Here is a 23,223-nt window from a genome sequence, read left to right as displayed (position 1 = left end):
CAGGGCTACAGATAAAGGGGGTCCATGTCTTCTTGCAGACAGTTTTCCATGAACTCCACAGTGAGCTCACAGAAATGGTTGGAAGAGTCTGCAGAAAGTCTCCCTTGTGATGCACTGCTAGAGGAGAGGAACAGAAGCTGCTGTGGAAGACAAGAAACTCCACCTAGAACCTTTTCTCTTATGAACAAAAGCCTTCATTTGTGTAGTATGTGTGTGGAAGGAGATTTACACTGTCACCCTTAGGATACTGGTGAAATCATATTGTGTCTGGAGCAAAGGAACAGGAAAAAACTCTTCAACCCCGGGAAGAGGGCAGGTACACGTACTGAATTCAGAAGTAACCAGAGGAGGAGTGGGATCGTTGAGAAGGCTCCTCCTCCAATGGAGGATACAGTGCTTGTCTAAAATTGAGGCTTACTCAGAACAACAGGGAACATTTCCTCCCTCTACCCCCAAATCAGGCTAACAAAATAATTCAGAAAAATTAAAGAAAAAGAAACAATAGATGGAACAAGTGAAAAATTGGCTAGTTAAGAAAGTAGATTTTAGTTCACTCATATCAATGATCATATTAAATGTGAATTATCTAAATATACCAGCTAAAAGAGAGAGATTTTCAGATTGGGTTTAAAAAGCAAGGCCAAAGTATCCAGTGTCTATAAGTAATCTATGTTAAATATAAGACAGATGGGTTAATAGTAAGAGGATAGGAAAAGATGCTATGCAAAGACTAACCAAAATAAAGCTGGAGTTGTCATATGAATATCAGACAAAATAGACTTTAGAACAAGGACTGTTCTAAGGGATCAAGAGGGATTAACTAATTGTAAAGGGCCAAATTCTCTAAGAAGTAATAGTCCTAAATATGTTCATAGTTAACAGAGTTCTGAGGTAAATAATGCAAAAACTGATAGAATTGAAAAGTGAAATAGGCAACTTCATAATTATAGCTGAAAACTTCAATGCTCTTTTCTCAGTAGAAGATAGAACAAGTAAGAAGAGTATCAGTAAGAATATAATGACATGAACACCATTATCAACTGACTTGACCTAACTGACATTTATAGAACACTTCACCTGACAACACGTTCTTCTGTAGTGCATAGGGGACATTCACCACAAGGTATTTTATTTTGGGCCATAAAACAAACCTTAGCAATTTAAACAGAATAGAAATCATAGAAAATATATTCATGAACCATAACAGAATTAAGCCAGAAATCACTAACAGAAGTATATCTGGAAAATTCTGAAATATATGTCTAACATATGCCTAAATAACCTATATGTCAAAAAGGAATAATTTAAAAATAACTTGAGCTGAATAAAAAGGAAGTATAATATATCAAATTTGTAAGATGCAGCTGAAACAGTGCTTAGGGGGAAATTTATAGCAATAAATGATTTACATTAGAAAAGAAGAAAGGTCTCCAATCAGTAATAGAAGTATCCATCTTTAAAAAAAAAACTAGGGAAAGAAGAAAAAATTAAAACTAAAGCAAATGAGAAAGGAAATAATAAAGATACGAGTAAAAAAATCAGTGAAATGGAAACAGAAAAGCATTTCAGAAATATCAATCAAACCAAAAGCTGGTTCATTGAAAAATTGGTTAAATTAATAAACCTCTAGCCAGGCTGACTAACCACTTAGATGACCTAGAAACAGTGCATCCCAGCAGCAATGAGCATACACAGTGCCCAGATCTTGGTTTCTAAATACCATTAGCCAATAAAAGGAACCAAGATTCCTTGGAAAAAGTAGACTCTAAGACTCGGCAGGGAAAATACAAGATGACCCTGGAGCCTCTTATGGTGCCACAAAGTAAGGATGCCCTGATCAGCAGCACCAACAAAACAGCAATGGGATTATGTCAAATACAGGCACCAGCATGAAAGCACTCTCAATGACCAAAATGGGAGCGATTTCAGCCAAAAAAATAAATAAGGATAATTAAGTTATAACTCAAAAAATAAAATGAGTATCCATGAGGCCATACTGATAAAAATCAAAGTTGAATAAGCAGTTATTATATGGGGAAAAAGGACAACTCTTCCTTACAGAGCAATTTTGTAAATATATACGGAAGACTGAGGGACAAAGAAAATCACCATTAGCACACTGCAGCCACGAGGGCTGCAGACAGGTCACCTGACACGTGCTAAAATTAGTGGGTGGAAGTTTAAGGAAAAACAGACATTTGCAGGGACTCACAGTGCCCTCCTCCAATGTTTATCAAATACAAAGGGAAAATAGTAACTCTCCAGTCAGGAAACCTGGCAGATGCTACCTTCACCAAGGGATCAAAGTTAACGTCACAAGTAATCAGATATCATGACATCGTTCCCCCTCCTCCATTTAATGTATGGAGAAGGCACATCACTTCTGCAGTGTTCTTGCCTCAAACCCATCACCCCAGGCTAAACACGAGAAAATGTAAGACAAACCCAAATGGAAGGACAGTGTACAAAATACCTGACCAGTGTTCCTGCAAAGTGCCAAGGGCATGAAAGACAAGGAAGATGTGAGGAATAGTCACAGATCAGGGGAGACAGAGGAGAAATGACAACTAAATGCACTGCAGGATCCTGGACTGAATCCTAGAACAGAGAAAGGGCATTGGTGGAAAAACTGGCAAAATTAGAGACAATTTTACAGTTTAGTTAACAGTTATTGTACCGATATCGGTTTCCTGGTTTGGGTCACTGTGCTATCGTCATGTAAGATGTTAACATAAGGGAGAGCTGGGTGAAGCGTATATGGGAGTTCTTTGTATGATCTTTACAACTCCTCTGTTAAGTCTAAAATTACTTTTGTAAAAAGTTGGGAGAGCTTTTGATGAAATAGCCCCAAGGAAAGAAGTAAAGGCTCCTTTGTGCTAAACGGGAAGAGTATGGACACTTTCAGACTGTAAATGAGACTTGCAGAAGAGCGGCCTGCTTGTATCTGGGCCCTGCTGTGAGTCACTGTGCTCTTGGGACGCCAGTCTGAGAGCTGCTGATGGAGTTCATCTGACCACTCATATGAAGGCCTCCTGTTTTTAGGAGCATTCTTTAACTCTTTCTCTATCTTTGGCTTTTTATCCTGTTTCAACTAGGTCTTTGAAATGATGATGACCTTAAAATCCTTTTTAAACAATTGCTTTTAAAAAAGAAAACACCTGATTTTCCTCATCCTTCTAAGAGAAGGATGATTTTTTTTTTTTTTTTTTTACCATCTTTTACTGACTGTGATCATCAGGGTGAGGGGGAGCAAACTGGCAATCCATCTTCTGATTCTGTTTCTAGCCAGCACAGGTTTTGTTTATTTAATTATTTGCTTACTTAAAAATTGCATTTGCAGGGAAGCATACTTGCTGCAGGTCTCTTTTGCTTATACCACACTGTTTCACAGACTTACGTTATTTGCATGGCCCCTGAAGGCATGTGAGTTTCTGACCCCAGGTGAATGTAAGAAATCATATATCATTTGTGGTGTTTGTTCATGATCTTTGCTAGTCAGAGCTCTTTCCCAGTCTGGCTGAGATTTCTATTCCTGCTCCTGCTGTTCTTTAGGTTCCTCTTTGGAGCTGAGGCCTCAGATTTTCTTTTCATGACTTTACTACTTTTGTCCCTGTGGCATTTTTGGGTGGCCTGTGGGTTGCCAGAAGAGAACCTTTCCCCACCTTATACCCCATATGCACATAGAGTTAACTTAGCCAAGAAATGCAAATTGCACAGAAGCCAGTCCCACGGAATGAGAGCCATGTGGCCTGTCTCAGCGCAGGATTGGTTGGTGCCCAGAGTACCCACTGGGGTTCATGACTGCGGTGTCATTGGCTGCCTGACGTAAGGTCTCACTGGATCTGAGAGGTTGCTGTGTGCTATGCCACACGTCTTTTGCACTAGAAGCTTCCAAATGGGAGGAACTTCTACAATCATTTGGCTTAATGCTTCCTTAGAAGGGAATTCTTAACAACATCAAACTCTCCTGGCTCTTGAACCCAAACTCAGCCTGACTAGGCCACATTTTCATTTGAGAGAATAAGCAGAGCCAGACCTAGGGAACACGATAGCTGAGCAGAATCTCTGCCCTCAATTTTCTGGAGTAGTAGAAAGCCCCTGACCCTATTCCTGTCCTCTTGAGCTCCTTTTATTCCGAGTTTAGCCAGTTGTGTTCATGTTATGCTTTTGATAGGGTGAATCTTTGGATGTAGTCTTTTTGACTCCTTCATCTACTAAAATATCTCCACATTTCAGTTTGTATCCAGACCTGGCAAATTTGTACAGGCCCCTAGCTTTCTACAGCTGAAACTGGCAGTGGTTCTTTACTGCGATTGTCAGGGTTAACCTGCAAAGCTTTAAAGATGTGCATACACCAAGACCCTCTGTAGAAACTCAGAAGCACCCATATTTTCCCAGGGCTTCACAGGGATTTTGATATGCAGTGCAGTCTCAAAGAGGGTCCTCAGGCTGCCAGGGACTTCAACTTACATATTTATTGAGTTTATCTTAATATTCTTGTTCTTGTTGTTCATAAATTAATGACTGTTCCCCTTAGGGCACTGATTCTAAACAAGGTCAGGGGTTTTTCCAACATAAAAACACCCCCGCTGGAGAGTCTATATAACTCCTGGTGATTTTCACTCTCTGCCTTGGATTGCTGATGGGCCTCCTCATATCTTAGGTATAAGGGTGTAGAAGAAACATTAAGAACCAGTGCTCTAAGGTTGTGTTTGGTGTGTGTGTGTGTGTGTGTGTGTGTGTGTATGCATTTTTATTTTAGCCCCCAAATTATTTACTTTTAGGTAACGAGAAGCAAGAAGAGGGATACACGTTGGCCTTGGCCAATTTTTTTCTGCATTGGAAACCACCTCTCCAAGGCCCCCAAACAGGCTGTAAGAAGGGAGCAGGACTTGAGCTGGCTTTTTGTTTCCTAAACACCATCCATCCTAACCAATGAAACGAAGTTCTAAGAAAGTTAGAAGAAAACCAACATTAACCTCAGTCACTCTCATCTTGAGCATCCCAGTAAGAGTCATCTGACCTCTTACCATGATTTGGTAAATTATTTTAACTTCATCTTAACATTTTCCTTTTATATCTTTGGAAGAGGAAAGAAGATGAGGTGGGAAACAAAGGGACCTAGTCTTTGATCCTCATGCTGACATTTACTGGATGGTTTGCTCTCAGACAAGGCACTTGATTCATACTCATCATCTGCAAAATAGGGGAGAATCTGCCTTAGATGGTTGTGGTAATGATATTTCCCTATTTCAAAGATAAGGAAACTGATGCAAGGAAGGAAGCAATTAACTTAAGGTATCATAGGGTTTGATCCTAGATGATCTAACACTACTCAGAGCCTGCCGTACAGTTCTGCAGAGGATTAACATATACTTTTCATGTCTCAAGATGGCCAAGTTTAGAGGTTTCTGAAAATATTGTTCAATGTCGTACATTGGACAGTTCTTGAGTTAGGTGTTGGGACTATTTTCATCTTTGACTATGAGCCTTGCCAAGAATGCTGGCAATACACTTTGCACCCAAAGAGAAGGTGGGTGCACATGGACTTAGCCAAGGGAGATGTGCATAGGCTCATTTTCTAACAGAGACTATATAGCGGCAAAGTCTAAAACATTTACTATTTGGCCCTTTTCAGACAGTTTGACAATTACTACTCTAGAAGTAATTTTTATCAGTGTTTATGGATAATGGCATTCAGCTCCAACAGGAAATATTTGCAGTTACTATTTCAAAAAATTAAAATTACTACTTTAAAAACAAATGAGATATTTAATGAATGAGATAACAATGGGGAAGTTGCTCGTAAAGTGCCTGGAATATAGTAACCTCTCCATAACTGTTGTCTCTACCCTCTCCTCCTCCTTCATTTGATCTTAGTTTAATCTGTTATTTCCTTCCCCACAAACCGAGGTCACAAGCCTTTTTATTCATTATACTTATTATTGATCAGGTGTTTTGATGAATACTGCATTTAGAGTACTACAACCAAAGTGCCTTTTGAAGAGTGATATGAATTTAGAAAGGGTAGAAGCTACTTTGGATGACAGAATTGGGTTCCAGATGTCATGGTAAAATGATGAACTGACTCTTACAATATGAAATATAATGGGGCTAAATGTAAGGTCTTGTGATGGGGTCTAGAAAATTGACTGCATGAGTACAAAACGGGGAAGATGTGTGGCTTAGCAGCCACAAATATAAAAAATACTTGAGAGATGAAATTGATAGCTGTACTGGTTAGGGCACAGATTCGGCTGCTGTCACAAAAACCTGAAATAACAGTGGTTTAAACATATTAAAAGTTTTTTCCCTCTCATAGACTGAGAATAATAGGTTGAAAGGGCAGTACCAGAAACCCAGGATTCTCTATCTTGTTGCTTTGCCACCCTTCATCACATGGCTATAAGGTTCACATCCCAGCCAATAGGAAAGGGAAAGGGGATGGACAGGGCATGACCCTTCCCTTTAAGAGCAGGACTAGGAAATTATACATGTCACATCTGCTTACATCCCATTGGCTAGAACATAGCCTCCTGGCCACACCTTCCTACAAGGGAGGTTGGGAAATGTAGTCTTTTGCTGGTAGCCATGTTCCTAACTAAGAATTTTATTACTAGGTAAGAAGCGGGGGAGAGAATGGATACTGATTGAATAATTAGCAGCTTTACAGTTAAGTCAGTATAATACAATAGTGCAATTTGTTTGTAAAAAAGTCTTGGACAATATTACATTGCATTGTTAGAAGTATGGCATCTTCTAGAGTAGTAATTGTCAAACTGTCTGAAAAGGGCCAAATAGTATTTTAGATTTTGCCGCTATATAGTCTCTGTTACAAATTATTTTCTGTTTTTGTTTTTTACAATCCTTTAAAAAGGTAAAGACCATTACTAGCTCATGCACTATAAAAAAATTAGCCTATATCAAGGGCTATAGTTTGCCAACTTCTGTTCGAGAACAAGGGTTGTTGACAATTCTGTTATCATGCCTTACGCTGTACAAGAATATGTTCAGGGGAGGTGATCAGGATGGGAAAGGGACTCCTGATGAATTCACAAGTGCAATGATTGAAGGCATTGGTTACTTTTAGTCCTCCAAAAGCTAGGACTCTGGGTGAAATGATCATTGTGTTCAGATATCTGAATGACAGTGAGGTGGTTAGGAGTGGTTATTCTGTATGTGTCCAAAAGGGAGAGCTAGCATCAGTGACAGGATGCTCTGGGAGAGAGACTGGAGCCCAGAATAAGGAAGGACTTTCTCCTTATTTCTTCTCATTTATGGAGCCCTTATTGCCAGGCACTGTTCTAAGCACTTTACATAGATGGCCTTGCTTTATCCTCAACAACCAGGTGAGCACCATTCTTACCTCTACAGAGCAGACAAAGCAATATTAGGAGGTCATACAACTTGCCCAGGCATACAGGCTACTAAGTAGTGAAGACATAGTAACTACAACTCTCTACTGCCAACTTGATTGCAAAGTAAATGAGATTAGATATGTATATAATTTAGCAGTGCCAGGCACATAGTAAGTATTGTTGCTGGTAATAATAAGTATTGTAATCCCCAGGAAGTACTATGTTTCTCACCATGGTGGTTGTATTGGTTTCCCATGGCTACTGTAACAAATGATGACAAACTTTATGGCTTAAAACAACATATTCATTTGCTTAGAGTTCTGGAGCCCAGAAATCTGAAATCAGGTTTACTGGACTGAGTTCAAGGTGTCAGTCAGCAGAGCTATGCTCCTTGCCCAGCCTCTAGAGGAGAATCTGTTCGCTGCCTCCTCTAGCTTCTGGTGGCTTCAGGTTTCCTTGACTTGCGGCCAAATCACTCTAATCTTGGTTTCTGTTGTCACATTGCCTTCTGCTCTTTGCCCTCTGCCTTCCTCTTACAAGGACACTTTGATTACATTTGGAGTCCTCCCCAGATAATTCAGGATATTCTCCCCACCTCAAGATTAATCACACCATAGATTAATCACACCTTTTGCCATATAATATAAAATAATATTCACAGTTTCTAGGGATTAGGAAGTGGATCTCTTTAGGAGTCATTATTTGGTGTACTGCAATGGCATTTGAGCATAGACTGCATAACCACATGTTTTTCTTTCCACTATTAATTAGAAAAGACCCCTCCATTTTTTATAACATTTGATGATTTATTGGTCAGTCATACCATCTATTTTTCCTTGTATTTTTCAGTGAAAATAGGATGTATTTTGTGTAAGGCATGAGTTAGAAGTAATACTTTTTTCAGAAACCCACAACCAACACTCTTTATTGAATAATACATCCTTTCTCCCACTGATTTAAAATTCAGTTATCACTTACATATCACATAGCAAACACTATCCCTGAATCTGTTTCTTGACTTCATTCAGTTCCATTTTGTAGGTTTCTGAAATTGTGCTATTCTGTTTTTTTTTTACTGTAGCATAAAGTATATATTTATTGTTGATATCAGTCCCCCTCTCTCCTTTTTCAATTTTATTGGCTAATGGCTCTTCTGCTGTTTTCTTTGTTATTGTGTATTTCAACATAAAAAAAATTCCTTACTGTCACTTTAATGTGGTCTTGGGAAAAGAGGAGGTAGGTGGAATTATAATTGTCTGCCTTCCATAATAACCCTATCATCCTATTTTTTATTCTGGTGATTTTACTTACCCATCTCTAGTTTCATTCCAGATTATCTATCTGCCTATTTATATTTCAAAAATTCTTTCTACAGTTAAACTTTACAACCATATTATCAATCATTTTTATATTTAACCATACATTTTTATTGGCTGTATTCCTCATTACATTTTCTTATGTAATATCTCTTCTCCTTTCTTGAGTTCCTTATTCTGGCTTATTTTTCCCTTGGTTAGAATAGATTTTTAAGTGATCTTTTGTTGTTTTTTTCTAATTTGATGAAGGATATTTAGATGACACATCTGTGTCTTCAAACCTGCCTTTCTTTTGTCATCCCATATGAGAGAAATTATAGTTTGGCAGCTTGTGCCATTCCTGAGTTAAAATAATATTTTCTCAGAATTCTATAAAAATCGTGCCATTGTCTTTTAGTGTTATGTTGCAGATGAGAAGTATGATGTCAGTCTGATTTTTTTTTTCTTTTAAACAGCCCAATCTTTTTCTCCTATCAGGAAGCTTATAGTTGTTTCTTTTTGTTTTTGGAATATCATACTACATTACTGCATCTGTTATTGTGTATTATTTCAGTAATCCTGCTACATAGTACTCACTAAACCCATATGCTCTAAGGCCTAAAGTCTTTCTTCAAGGAAATGTTCTTCTATTTCTTCCTTGATTTTATTAATCATTACCAATGATTGTCTTCTTCATTAACAATGTTGTCTTCTGGAACTCTTATTAAATAAGACTGATTTTGGATATTCTGGATCTCTCTGTTACATCTTATATCTTATCTGATTAAATATTTTTCATTTTTTTAATGGTATTCCCAAATGAGCTGGGGTCTTGCCCCATTCAATACCCAATATCCCTACTGGGGACAAACTTCCCACATTCCAAAGATGCTGTAGATAACTGCCATTCCTTGTGGAGGGAACCAGCCTAGTTCCTGATGTCCTTTAATTTTGCTTCTGAACTGATGTCCATAACCTTCACCCAATCTCTGCTCTTCTGAGCTTTCCAGACCCTTTTCCAGAACCCTTTTCTGGAGACCTATGTACTTTCTTCTTAGGGGATCTGTGCAGAATCCTGAGCTTATCAGCACTAATCAGCTTTTGCTCACCCACATCCCATCTACTTTATATCTTCCCCATATTCTTCAAAATGTCAGCTTTATTGATAGCCTCTTTCTCTGGTTCCCAGCACTGCCACTGATTTTTGGTCAAATAAGTGGTTTTTGTTTGTTTGTTTTGTTTTAGGAATGGGAGGGGCTAAATATTGAGGCCAGTTTACCATCCCAGAAACCAGAAGCCCCACAGTGGAAATAGAAGAGGGGAATGAAGCATCACATGGGCATCTGGGCCAAATGACCTTTCAGTTTCACATAGCTCTGGGAGGCTTTTCTCTAAAGTCTAAAGAATAAAAGAGCATAATTAAAGGTTTGAGAAACAACTTTTACAAAAAGGTCCAGAGAGATGGGGTTTAATTTAGTTGGGAGCACTGAATGAGGTGACACAAATGGTGGGTCACTTACATCTGCCAAAGATATGGCAGGAGGACTCAGCGTAAATTATAGCCACAGTCAGTCGCTACAAAGACCACTTAACTCTTAAAAAATTGTGGGGCATCACAAGGCATTGTAAAGCCACGTTAAGAAGCTGCCTTCTCTGGTGAGTTTTCTAGAAGGTTAAGAGCCCTTCTGTTTAAGGGAGGAGGATGGATTGAATTGGCTTCAGATTCCCTGGCAGCCCTGCGATGTCATAATTATGACACCTCAGTGCATATGATGTTAGATGAGAAATGAAGAGCAGCAGAGCAGCAGTAGATAAACTCCTGAGATTAAAAAATCTTGTTTTCACCCAGCCTTACTGATATATATATATATTTTTTTGAGTGTGAGAGACTGTTTTTGTCAGGAACATGCTCTCCAAATCTTTAAAACCAAATGGAGGCATCTTTAGTTTCTTCCCTTACATGCTGGGGAGAACAGGAATTGCAGCGGCTCCCTCTCTCCCTGCAGATGGAGGCAGCTCTAGCTCCCAGCGTCGATGGAGACGCACTCCACATCGCCTGGCTGTCCCCTCCCCCAGGGCTGGGCAAAGAGGGAGGCTGGGAGAGGGCGTGGCGCTGGACCAGTGAGAGGAGTGACAGGCCCCCTGTGGTAGGTCTGCGCCTTATCACAGAGCCTTCTGGGCTCAGGTCGGTTGTGGCCACGGGAGAGCCAGCTCCAAGCTGTGTGGCTGGTGACATTTCCGGTTGCCATTGCCCAGCCAATCAGTGACAGGCCCAGCTAGTTAGTGCGATGACACATGAAATATGATAATTTTCTGCTAAAGAGCCATGGAAGGAGGGGGGAGGGACAGAGGGAGGGAGAGAGGGAAAGAGGGAGGGAGAGGGTTTGGTGTGTGTGTCTGGGAGTGGGCAGCACATGCAGCGTCTGTGATGAGGTGGGAGGGTAACAGTGTGCTGGTATCAGTGGTTTGCCAAGGGAAGGCATGCACTCTGATGTTAGGGCTAGAGGGACATGGCCTGGGAGTGGCTGTAGGACACCAGGGTTGCCCTTCAGGTAAGCTGCTCCCACTGCTGCTGGGTGGGAACCAGAGGAGAAGCAGCTGGTGCTGTTTGGAAGGTCTGGGGCACCCGGGGTGAAAAGAACTGTGAAAGGCATTTCCTTTCCTTTGGGATCAATAAGTGAGGTTAGTAGTTTTGGTTTCTTTTCTACTTTAAAGAGGTATCTTTAAAAGCCCAAGCAAAACTAGAGTGCCATCTGGGTGGCAAAAGCACTTGATGAATATTAAAAAAAAAAGTGGGTGTGTGTGGCTCGAAGTTGTTTACCTCCCTCACCCTGTTTTCCTACCTCCATGCCCAGCTGAGCCCTGAAAACAAAAAGGAAAGGAAAAATAAAGCCATTGCTTTAGCGAAAACTTGAAGAAGAGCCTAAGTCTGAATCATTAGAAATTCTACAGTTTCAGGTGGTAGTTTGGATTCCAGATTCTGGTTGAAAAAAAAGTTGTCTTGGAACAAGATCTGGTCCTAGATTACATTATAGTTTAGAAGTAGCGCCACAACGATTCTTTAGTTTGAGGACATGGCACCTGAGGGTGTAGGGCAGGATGGGGCCAGGAGTGCCCTGTGGTTAACTCTGAAGTGGCAGATATTCCCACTTGCTTCAGCCACGTTGGCAGGCTTCCTGGTCCTTTAGCAGAACTTAGGGGCTCATGAGTGGTGACAGCCTGCTGACAAGCATCCTCTGCATTGTCTGACCCTGTGAACATGTGTGTTCAGAAGTGAGGAATTAGTGTTTACATAACATGCTGATAACTTACTGAGGAGCTCATCACTGCAATAGTGTCTAGTTTTATGCCTTACATTTGCATTTTCTCTGTCTCTGTACATATATATATATATATATATTTTAAGGCACCGATAAGTGAAATCATTATCACTGAGTGCAAAACTGCCCTGTGGCTTTAGGCATGAGACTGTCTTCCTGCGCTTGGAGTAATAGCTATTCAGAAGTGATAATTGGTGTACTGTATCTTTAAAAGGTTAAAACCCCTTTCAAAAAAAGGTCTGGACTCATAGTGGAAAAGACAGGCGAGGCATGGGTTGGCTCTGAATTCAGAAAACAGCTGCTGATTAGATTCTGTGTCTGCGGGCTGAATTTATTCCGTGTTTTTCAGCAGCAGGAATTCAAGAGGGATGCTACTGTTTGGGTTTCTGATCGTGATTTATATTTATTCAGAGGAATAACAGAGGGTGGATCTGTTCCCGGCGCGAGCATGCTCACAACCAGCCGACTCTCCCATTATCCAACTGCCTAGTTTGGTGCTTTAATGTACATGTATATTCCGTGTGCATATGTGTGTACACAAACACACATGCATGCCTGGATGGACATATGTATGCACAGTTTATTATTCAAGGACAATTCTTTCAATAAGATTTTTACCCCTTACTTGAAACAGGTGTTCATGAAAAAAATGCACAAAATGCTGACTGACCGGATTAATTCATGAAGAAGGGGCTGGAACCGTGGGTCAGAGAACACAGGACCAGTTTGCCATCCCAAGGCCGAAGGTAGGGACTCTGGATTTTTATTGGACGGATGGATTCCTTGCGCTATATTTTATTTATTGTGGTTTTGCCTGCGGCCGCCACGGGAACGCGGAATAGCGCGCTGCGATTCCATCTTGTGGTTGCCTTTCTTGGGCAAGGTGTCCGGTAGCGGAGGCGCAGGGCCAGCGGGTGGGGGGCTGCCCGGCCTGCGGTGCCCTCGGTGGGCTGCGCCGGCTGCGCGGCCTGGTGCGGGGGGAGCGGCGAGTCTCCAGTGACCCCCGCGTGTCCGCCACCGGCGACGGCGGTGTAACCCCCTGCGCGCCGCGCGCTCCCCGCTCGCTCGCCCGCTCGCCGCCGGCTCGGCACCGGCGCACTGGCGGCCAGCCCTCTAATGAGCCTCAGCTGTGGGCGACTGCATCGCCTCCTGCTGCACCTGCCTTTCTGCTGCTGCTCGGGATTGTGCAGGCCGCCCCGAGCGGGCTCGGTTGCCCTAAATGAGATTGGGACGGTGCCGGGTGCCGAGGCAGAAAGGAGGTCTTTCCCTTCTCCCGCTTATCCTAGTCCTGCAACCCACAATGTTTCTAAAGCAAAATCACAGCCTCCTTCCGCTCCAAACAGAACAAAACGAAAAACAAACTCGTGCCCTCTCAGGGATTCTTGCCTTGCCGCTAGCAGAGCGGGTGCCCCCTCTCCTCCTTATGCCCCACATTTTACGGTCTTTGACAATTAGAAACCCTGAAGGTGCTGAAAGGCCCCTGATGAGATGGTACGGGCTGCCTGAGGACTCCTGAGCGTGGCGGGTCACCTGAACCCGGGTAGACTTGGACGGGAATGGTGCAGAGGAACTTGGAGGCCAAGCGCTGGGTTCCTTGAACGCGGCTGCTTTGGTTTATATTGGCAGGTCAGGACTACTATGTGGCTTGCCCCTCCCTTGAAGTTTGGGGGCAGTGGTGACAGGCAGGAGCTCTGAGGGGTCTGGTCGCTGGGTGAACAGCACCTTGGCGCTCTTTCTAGCGCGCACCCTCAAGTTTCTGGCAGCCCTTGACACTGAAACCGCAGCAGCCAGGTCCCTCCGCCCCCTCCAGCCACAGCAGGTGCTTCAGCTGTGTTAAACTGGCTTGCTTTCTGGGTATGGGGGGAGGGGAGCCGGGAAAGAATGAGGTGTGCGCTGAACTCTTCTCCACGGAACGTTCTCCAGCCCCTGTTTGTGTGATTATGTAACCTCAACTAATGATCAGACCGAGAGTCTGAACAGCTCCCGCACCAATCCTGGTCCTCCCCCGGACTGAAGAAGTTGGGTCCCACGTTTAAGATGTTTTTATGTAACTATGTGTATGCTGGGGGCAGGGAGAATGTGGGGAAGTGGGGGAATAATTTGAGCAACTATATGAAGAACAGACGTGCAAAGACCACATGTCCATTGGCGACAGGGTGGAATTAGCCTTGGGTTGGTGTTGATCTGAAATTCTTCCCACATCCCTTCCAGCCAGTCATTGATTGTCTGAACTTTCATTTGGTCATTTCACCCCTCTTGAACCCTGGAGAGGGTTGGAATCACTGAATTCCTGACTGAATGGGAGACGTGAGTCCTGAATCCACGGTGACAGCCTGTTTTAGGCTAACTTGTTTTCAGTCCCAGCTGTTCTTCATGCTTCCCTGAGGGGAAGAGTTTCTGCCCAGCCTAGGGTTTCAGTTTTGCTCTGGGGTTGGGCTACATTGTGGTGCTGAAGAGCAGACCGCTGATGCTGGCTGAGCTGCTTAACATATGCTCTTTAAAACCACAATGACTTGCAGAGACTGAAGGCCCTGAACATTCTTGCATTAAAATATTGAGGGATTTTTTTTTGCAAGGTAGGAGAACAGCTGTCCCTATCTGCAGGCCGGAAGGGAAAGTGTATGTGCAATACTTAGCTCTCTCTCCTTTCTCCCCACTCACTCTGCTTAGTTAAGGCACCCGCAAGACATGACTTGTCCCATTGAAGCCTTTTATTATGCCCCTTAGGGCTGCTGGGCGGATTGTTAATTTGGTGAAGTCTGGCCCCTTCAGGCTAAGATTATTCTTTACCCTCAACACCCTTGCAGGCCTGCTTTAAGGGCCAAGTACAAGGGTGTACACCACGGCAGTGGATCAAGATGTGCTCAGCTGGCACCGCTGTAGAACTGAACTGTCTCCACCCACTGTGTTTCAGTGGCAGCCGGCCACCTTGGAGTAGAGAAGTGTGTGCTGTCTTTGGTCCTTGTCAAGTGAGCCATTGAGGCATTTAGTGTGTGAAAGGTACAGTCAAGAAGAAAATGCATTTAGTCTGAAGTCCTGGCAGATTCCAGGCCCCAGCTTGATGAAAGATAAGATTAAGAAAGCTGTGTGACAACTGGATAGCTTTTAACTTGTTGCTCACTTCCTACTCTGTAGTTCCCTGATGTCTTTCAGGTTCTTTTCTGCTCTCCACACTGTCCGTCAAGGAGGCCCTGATGTGCTGTTCTTCATTCCATTTCTGGTGGAGTGAGAACATATTTACAACTTTACAGATGCACCGGGCAGGCAGGGCCAGAGACACTGGCTACATGAACAGCAAGCACTGGTGTTTCTGGCCAGATTTGCCAAAGCCCACAATCAATGTTATTCTTCATCTGTAGAGTGGGCATAATCATCATAGCCTTACCAAGCCCACCAACATAGTATGAGAAGAAAAGGAGATGGGCTAAAAAGTAACAAGTGCTCTGTGGCTGAAGTGTGTTAGGATAATGGCACAACAGTCTGGAACTCACATTTACACAATTTCACTTACCCAGTTGGGACCTAAGCGGTGAACCAAGAGAGATGTCGTTAAGTCCATAAACATGTATTTTGATCACTGCAGAAAATTTCATACTCTTTTCCAGGACTCTTCAATTACATAAAGTTCTGAGAGGGTTAGTTATTAGTTTGCCGAATATACCTAGCAAATTGGAAGAGATTGATAAAATACTATACAAGGGTTATTAAAGTTCTTTTGTCAAGTATCAGTAAGAAGTACTAGTAATGTAAGAAATGGAAAAGCTAAAATAACTTACAATGAAAGCTGAAAGGCACAGGAATTCAAAGCATAGCATTTTAGGACTGTATAAGTATTTAATATAAGCAATTCAGTGACATTTTATATATTTTCATGGGTCTTCAGAACTCTGTTTTGTAGCATAATTGATGCTCATAATGACCTCTGTGCATCAAGAACAGTTTAAATGACTTTTATGTGTCCCATTTCAGAAGGCTTGAGAATTTGAAGTATAACCCCAATAATTTAGTTAACATTGCATTAAAGGAAAAACATTGCTTAAAAGGAAAAAACTGCATTTATGCAGTACAACAGCACTTCTGGGGTTTTTTGACAGCCAGGAGCTTACTGATCAAAATTATAACTATAAAGCCTTTCTGTTGAAATTAATTGAGAACTTTATGATCTTTTGCTGAAATTTAGCAGAGAACTATTATGCTGGTGTCAGTAGTACTTAGATTCTAACATTTGATGCTACAGAAAATGCTAGGAAGGAGACATGGGACCCTCAGCCTGTACTGTGGTGATCAGAGACACACATAGAGCCTTCCAACTTGGAGACTTGAGTGCTGGCATTAACTGGAAAAGACCCCACTAGAAAAGACAAAGCAGGAGAGTTTGGCATGCGTTTCTTACGTCAGTGAAGGGAATGTGGACCCACGACCACCGCTGTGCTTTTAAAAAACTCATCAGAAAAACTAGTTTGAGATGGTACCGCAACACCTTCATGCTAAACTGCGGTGTTTACACAATTCAGATATTGTGTCCCAAACTGGAAGGATGTCTGCATTACATGAACAGTGCTAAGCTTGCTTGAGCCTCTGATGATTTGCTTAGTTACAGCTTACTAAACCCTGTAGCCTAAACAAAGGCTACAGGAAAAACAAAAGTAGAGGAAAAGGAATGCTGACACCTTTTAAGAAGTATTTTTAAATTCAATGCATACGTATATGTGTACATCCATATATGTAAACAAAGTGCTACTGATACAATAAGATGGAGACCAGGATATCTTCTGAAATCCTTTAGAAGGAGCTTGGAAGGCAGAGGAAGTAGGGGTTGGTGGTGGGATATGATTGAATCACACCTTCTAGAGTAGAAAGGTGACACTTCCGCAGGGTCACATTTGGGAATATGTGCTTTGGCCTGTTGTTAAAAGCCTTGTGAGTGCTACGATTCCTCTTTTCATTACTAAGTGTTGCAAAATACCAGGTGTGGTGGGGCATTCTTATGAAGAAAGAAGGGTGGAGCTTACATCTAACTGAGCATAGAGATGAACGGAGAATACTGCGGATTTGGGGAGAGAAGCATAGGGAAGTTAGTCTCAGAAACTGGGAACTCGGAACATCCGTGGGTTCTTGAATTGGGATTCAGGGCCAACTTTTCAAAAATGAGTAATGCAAGCATGACTGGGATCTAAAGAAATCTGATCAACAAATAATAGAAAGAGATGAAGAAGATAAAAGCAGTGTTATAAATACATGACATGCTTGGTGTAAGTCCAGGGAAAGGAAATCCTGGGGCAAAATACCTCTAAAAACCAAAATCAGTCAAAGGGAGAAACAAAGTTTAAAACCTGTTTATTGCTCACCAACTGCAGTCCCAGGCCGTCTTTCTTCTCTGCTCAAGCCTCAACCACACCAAACCTCCCCCTCCACCTCTCAGGTACAGATAAGCCCTCTGTTGCCCAGGTAATCACCCATTGATATGGAGATGAACTTCTCCACCCCAGAGGAAAGATGCAAATGCACTAAAGCCATACTTCTCTCCACCTCTAAACGCCTGTTAATATGCAGATGTACCAAAGCCAGGCGAGATATTCTGGAAATACTACAATTTTACCCACAATCCACCCCTCCAGAAATCTCACCTTACAATTTACTCGATCCCCTTCTTCCGACCAATCTAGTAACATGCAATAGCAACAGCAATAAAATCCTGATAATCCTCAAGCCAGAGGATTCAGCCTATGCAGATTAAGTAAATGCACTTTACAGCACAATTTCTCACTAAGCACAAAATACGTTTTAACACTTGTTTACTCATTCCTAACAATCATGCTAGATTGCTCACAAAACTTTTACCAAACATTAGACAAAGTCAAGCCTCTCTTTAAACATAATTTTCTTGACAACAGCAACACAATCATAATTCTCAAGCCAGAGGATTCAGCTAGGTTCAGAGTCCCATGCAGATTAAGTCCAAAGCTCATCCATTCCAGCCATCACACGGCAGCTGCAGCCAGGGGGTGCATCCAGGACACAAAGACCGTAGAAGCAAATAATCGTGATTGTTGGGGGCCAATTTGCTGTTATTACAGGAATACACAGAAGGCTAGCTTCCAGGCCTTTTCCCCAAGGTGCCAGAAGAGCCAGCCATCACCGATCCATGTGTTGAAATGTTCAGGGCCACATCCATTTTACTCCTAATTGCTGCACTCATCCTTGCAACACATGTCCAATAAAGTGGGTACCTCGATCGCTCTCAGTAACCGGCTACTGACCATAGGCTGCAGAGAGATGCTCTAGGCCCCACTTGGTGGTTTGCTGATCTGCACAACGTGCAGGGCACTCCTTCCGGACTCGGCTGACTTCTTCAAAGGTGAAAGACAAGCCACACCAATGGGCCCATATTGTCTTTTGAGGTGTCTGTGCCACGCCACTCCATGGCCTTCGGGTCCGGTCTCACACCCACCTCGCGATGGGATAGGAGGTTTTTACCTTGGTCGGAGCTAGTCCGGCTATGGGTTCTGTAGCCAGCAAGGTGTGGTACACAGCAGCCAGTTGCTTCAAGGTGACCCAGACCTCTGCTCCTTTCTATGGTTGTGGCCAGGCTCTGGCCAGCAGCAAGAGCAGCAGCAGTGGCAGAAGCAGTAGCTTTAGGCTTGGGCCACGGGCCGGGGTCGGTGTGGCCAGCAGTGGTGGTGGCGCCTCCACGACCACACGAGTGGAGACACATGTCCCTCAGTGTGAGCGCCACTTCTTCCCATCATTTCTAGGGGTGGCCCTCCCAAAGGTCGCACCCATTATGACAGGTTTCGGGTTTACAGGAACCCTGCTGACTTTTAGCAATTGTAAGTCTGGGGAGAAGAAATCCCAGGGCAAAATACCTCTAAAAACCAAAATCAGTCAAAGGGAGAAATAAAGTTTAAAACCCGTTTATTGCTCACAAACTGCAGCCCCAGGCCGTCTTTCTTCTCTGCTCAAGCAGCAACCACACCGACCCTTCCCTTCACCTCTCAGGTACAGATAAGCCCTCTGTTGCCCAGGTAATCACCCAATGATATGGAGATGAATTTCTCCACCCCTGAGGAAAGAAGTAAATGCACTAAAGCCATACTTCTCTCCACCTCTGAACGCCTGTTGATATGCAGATGTACCAAAGCCAGGCGAGATATTCTGGAAATACTACAGTTTTACCCACACTTGGTCTGCTGAGTTGTCACCAAAGTTAGTCTATTCAGTCGTTCACTGCAGGCTCAGTGGGAGACACTGAAGCTGTCTTAAGATCAGAGGAGCCCTGATAAAAATGAACTGATTTAACTTTAGTAGAAGAATTCTGAAAGGCTCCTCAATCAAGACTCAATACAGTAGACCCTTGACATTCTCTATGGATACATCTCAAACTCTTGGCAAATCCCCAAAGTTACAAATGCATAAATATTTGCATTGGCTCTTGACTTCCTTCTGAATCAGGTTTCTGTACAGAAAGGAGAGCTTCCCATGATTATTTACAGCCCACCAATTATTTGCCTTTTCAACTTGCACTCAAGGAAATAAAATTTCTCTCATTTCCAGAGAGTTTCTTTTTTCCTGGTGGCATCCTGGGATTGGCATCTTGACAGGGCTCCCCCTCTAGCTAAGAGACTTGTTCTTGTGCTGTAGCTTTGCAATGCACAGTTCACACTTGTGCTTCACAAAAAGGATGATTGCCATGTGACATGGCTATTTGGGATTCACAAGTGACCGAATAAGTGAATGTTCAATCTACAAATGTCAAGCATTTGCTGGAGTTGATAAAAAATTGCACATGTGTGCAACTACCCCGACCTCCCCCACCTGGCTCCCTGGCCCACAATATACACTTAAAATACTCTGAGAAACTTCTCTTGATTGTCAGCAAATCTCTATAAAAAGAATTGGGGCATCACACAGCTGAAGAGTATGGTAAAGGACTTAAAATGAGACCTCCACCATTGAAATTTAGGCAAGAGAGACAGAATGTAGTCATTTGCTCCATTAAAAAATTTTTTTAAATGCCCAAGTTTTAAAATATCAAAATTTGAGATTTCAGATTAAAAAAAAACCACCAATAAAACCATTGTGATTATGATTATATTAAAAGAGCCAGAACAGAATGTACTCTGGAGGTTGGGCCTTGATGCACCTTATTGGAAAGATTCTTGCAAGAATGTTTCTGGAGTGTTTTGTGTAGAAGCTTTTAGAATTTTAAGTAGATATAAGAGAACCCCAGTTACAGTGGAGAAGATCATCTCTGCCAAGCAACTAGAGTAGATGTGGCAGGAGCCACAGCAATTTGTTATAAGTTTCATATTAAATTTTTCCTTATGAACTTCTTTTTAAATAATTTTAATTGAATAGCCACTAGATACAAAAGAACACTTACAGATTGTATATAAAGTTATAAAGAATGATAAAGTGACCAATGCTCATGTACTCACCAGCCAATTTAAGAAAAAGAATGTTACTCTTCACCTCTGAAGGGTGGTACCTTCTGTCTTCTTCTGTCTTCTCCCTTTTCAGGGATAATCATTTTCTGGACATTTCTGTCTCTTTTCCCTCTGCTTTTCTTTATTGTCTTACCCCTGATGTTTGCAGCCCTAAACACTATCTTGTTTAGTTATGCATGTTTGTGAACTTCATATAAATGGAATCATACTGTTTGTATCCTATGTTCTGATGTCATAGTTAGCCCATGCATAGCAGAAGGCTGCACTGGTTGGCAAACGACTGAAGTATTTCCATATCAGTTGCTGGTAACTTGCTGCTTATCTGACTCCCCAACATTCCCTTGTGTGCTTTCCTGAGACCTTTTCAAGTCTCTTCACCTTCCTAAAGGAATTACTTCTGGCCAGGCAGGGGGATCTTGGGACCCAGCTCCAACACTACATTTGGGACCCCTTCTGACTGGACAGTCCCTGTGCCAACTGGTTGTTAAATATTTCACTCTTAGATTAGTTCATGTTGTTGAGTGTAGCTGAAATTTTTCCATTTTGCTGAACTATAGTATTCTCATTAAATGAGTGTATTTCAGTTTATCTATTTTATTGTTAACAAACATTTAAGTTATTTCCAGGTTTTTCTGCTACTGTAAATAACATTGCTGTCAACATCAGCAGCATTTGGTCCCCTGGTGAGCATGCATGTGAGTTTGCGTAGGGAATATACATAGGAGTGGAATTACTGGTCCCAGACTATGGGCATCTTTAATGCTTCTAAAATAGTTCAAAATTAATTTCCATTATGTTGTGTGAATTTCATTTCCATACAAAAATTAATTTTCATTGCATTTAACCAATGCATTTCTATACCCAACAGTGGTCTGTAATCATTCCCTTTGCTCTGTATCTGTGCTAAGACTTTATATTTTGTTGGATATTGTCAGAAATTTTTGCTGGTCTTGTGTGTGTGCAATATCTTCTCTAGTTTTAATTTTTATATATTTGATTACTAAAGAGGTTCAGAGTCTTGTGATATGCTTTTGGTCTTTTTGATTTTCTTTTTTGTGTGTGTGAAGTGACTTTTCAAGTCTTTTGTCCCTTTATTTAAAAATTGAGTAGTTTGAAAACTGAGGATTAAAGACGGCAGCATGAGAGGTGAGACAGAGACCTCCTCCTAAAACCACATATAATACAAAAATATAATTAATACAACTAATCCTGAAAGAGCAACAGGAAAGAAGGGTTAAGGATTGCACAGAGCTTACTGCTCAGGAGAAAGGACAGGTAAATAAAATTGTCTGGGTGCACTCTGCCCAGACTGCATACACCTGGAGAAAAGAACAGACCTCATGGAACAGGGTAACATACCAAGGACGTGACCCGGTGCTATCCAAGCCCTTCCCCAACCCCAGCTTATGGCCAGGAGGAATAGAAACAGAGTGGGGAGGGAACAGAGGCCTGGAACTGCTGAACATCTAGCCCTGGAGATCTGCTCTGGAGCATGAACCTGGTGCTCTGGTGCTCTGGTGATTAGTGGGGTTAGAAAGCTAAGACAGGTGGAATACCTGGAGAGACTGAGATTCCAGCTGCCTGTGGAAAACAGGGATCCATATCCAACTGATCTGGGTGGGCAGTCTGAGAGACTTCCTAAACTGAGAGGGCTGCCAAAGGGTTAAGGATTGCACAGAGCTTACTGCTCAGGAGAAAGGACAGGTAAATAAAATTGTCTGGGTGCACTCTGCCCAACAGGTTGGGAACTTTAACGATCTTCAGGTGCTCCATCCCCCTGGCTGGCTACACAGCTCCAAGGTCCCCCACCATGATATGCAGTCTGCTTTGCCTTCCTCCCGGCCAGCCTGCATCTGGCTTGCAAATTGGCAAACCCTGTCCTGGCATCAGCCCAGCCAGAAGGAAGCCCCATCTACAGCAACTACAATAGCAAAGCATAGAGGGTTCCTGTATCCTCAGCCCACTGGTTCTGACCGTGGAGACAGGCATAGCAGCCAGGAAGCAGGAAACAGCTCTTTCCTTCCCCCAGGCATGAATACCACTCCCCTGCAACCCCCAACATTGCTCCAGGGGCTGAGCAGCTCCAGAGAGTAGAACTTCTGGGCACTAGAGGGTGCCACATACACATATGAAACGTCAAAGGAACCTGGTTCAAAGCAAAATTGTAAATACACCAGAAAAAGAATCAAATGAAACCAATCTCATGAATCTTCCTGAAAGAGATTTCAAAATAAAAATCATAAACATGCTCATGGAGGTACAGAAAAATATTAAAGAACTCAGGAATGATTTCCAGTCAGAGATCCAATCATTACGGAACACAGTATCAGAAACGAAACATACAATGGAAGGTTTTAAAAGCAGAATAGATACAGTAGAGGAGATGATAAATGAAATAGAAATTAGAGGAGTACAAAGAAGCTGAGGCACAGAGAGAAAAAAGGATCTCAAAGAATGAAAGAATATCGAGAGAACTGTGTGACCAATCTGAATGGAACAATATTTGTATCATAGGGGTACAAGAAGAACGAGAGAGAGAAAAAGGGATAGAAAGTGTCTTTGAGGAGGTAATTGCCGAAAACTCCCCTAATCTGGGGAAGGAGATAGTCTTCAGTCAATGGAGGTGCACAGATCTCCCAACACAAGGGACACAAGGAAGACAACACCAAGACATATAATAATTAAAATGGCAAAGATCAAGGATATGGACAGACTATTAAAAGCAGCCAGAGAGAGAAATAAGATCGCATACAAAGGAAAGCCCATCAGGCTATCATCAGACTTCTCAGCAGAAACCTTACAG

The 23,223-nt window shown here is 42.4% G+C and overlaps 1 protein-coding gene across 6 annotated transcripts in view; it reads left to right on the top strand.

Moving 5' to 3' along the window:
• HIVEP3 (HIVEP zinc finger 3) overlaps nt 1-23,223 on the top strand; it is a 497,332-nt gene that overhangs the window by 95,021 nt on the left and 379,088 nt on the right. For 4 of the 6 annotated variants that reach the window (XM_057500091.1, XM_036892764.2, XM_036892761.2 and 1 more), the window contains one exon: nt 12,608-12,719. The exons of 1 other annotated variant lie outside the window; for it this stretch is intronic. The gene's annotated coding sequence lies outside the window, so the exon portion shown is untranslated. Of the gene's footprint in view, nt 1-11,082; nt 11,206-12,607; nt 12,720-23,223 lie in introns of those variants that run through there. One more of the 6 variants, XM_036892763.2, reaches the window with a different exon arrangement.

Source organism: Manis pentadactyla, chromosome 4 (assembly GCF_030020395.1).
Source record: "Manis pentadactyla isolate mManPen7 chromosome 4, mManPen7.hap1, whole genome shotgun sequence".
Classification (NCBI taxonomy): Eukaryota; Metazoa; Chordata; class Mammalia; order Pholidota; family Manidae; genus Manis; species Manis pentadactyla.
The sequence above is the reverse complement of the archived record's forward strand: the minus strand, read 5'-3'. Positions and strand labels throughout refer to the sequence as shown.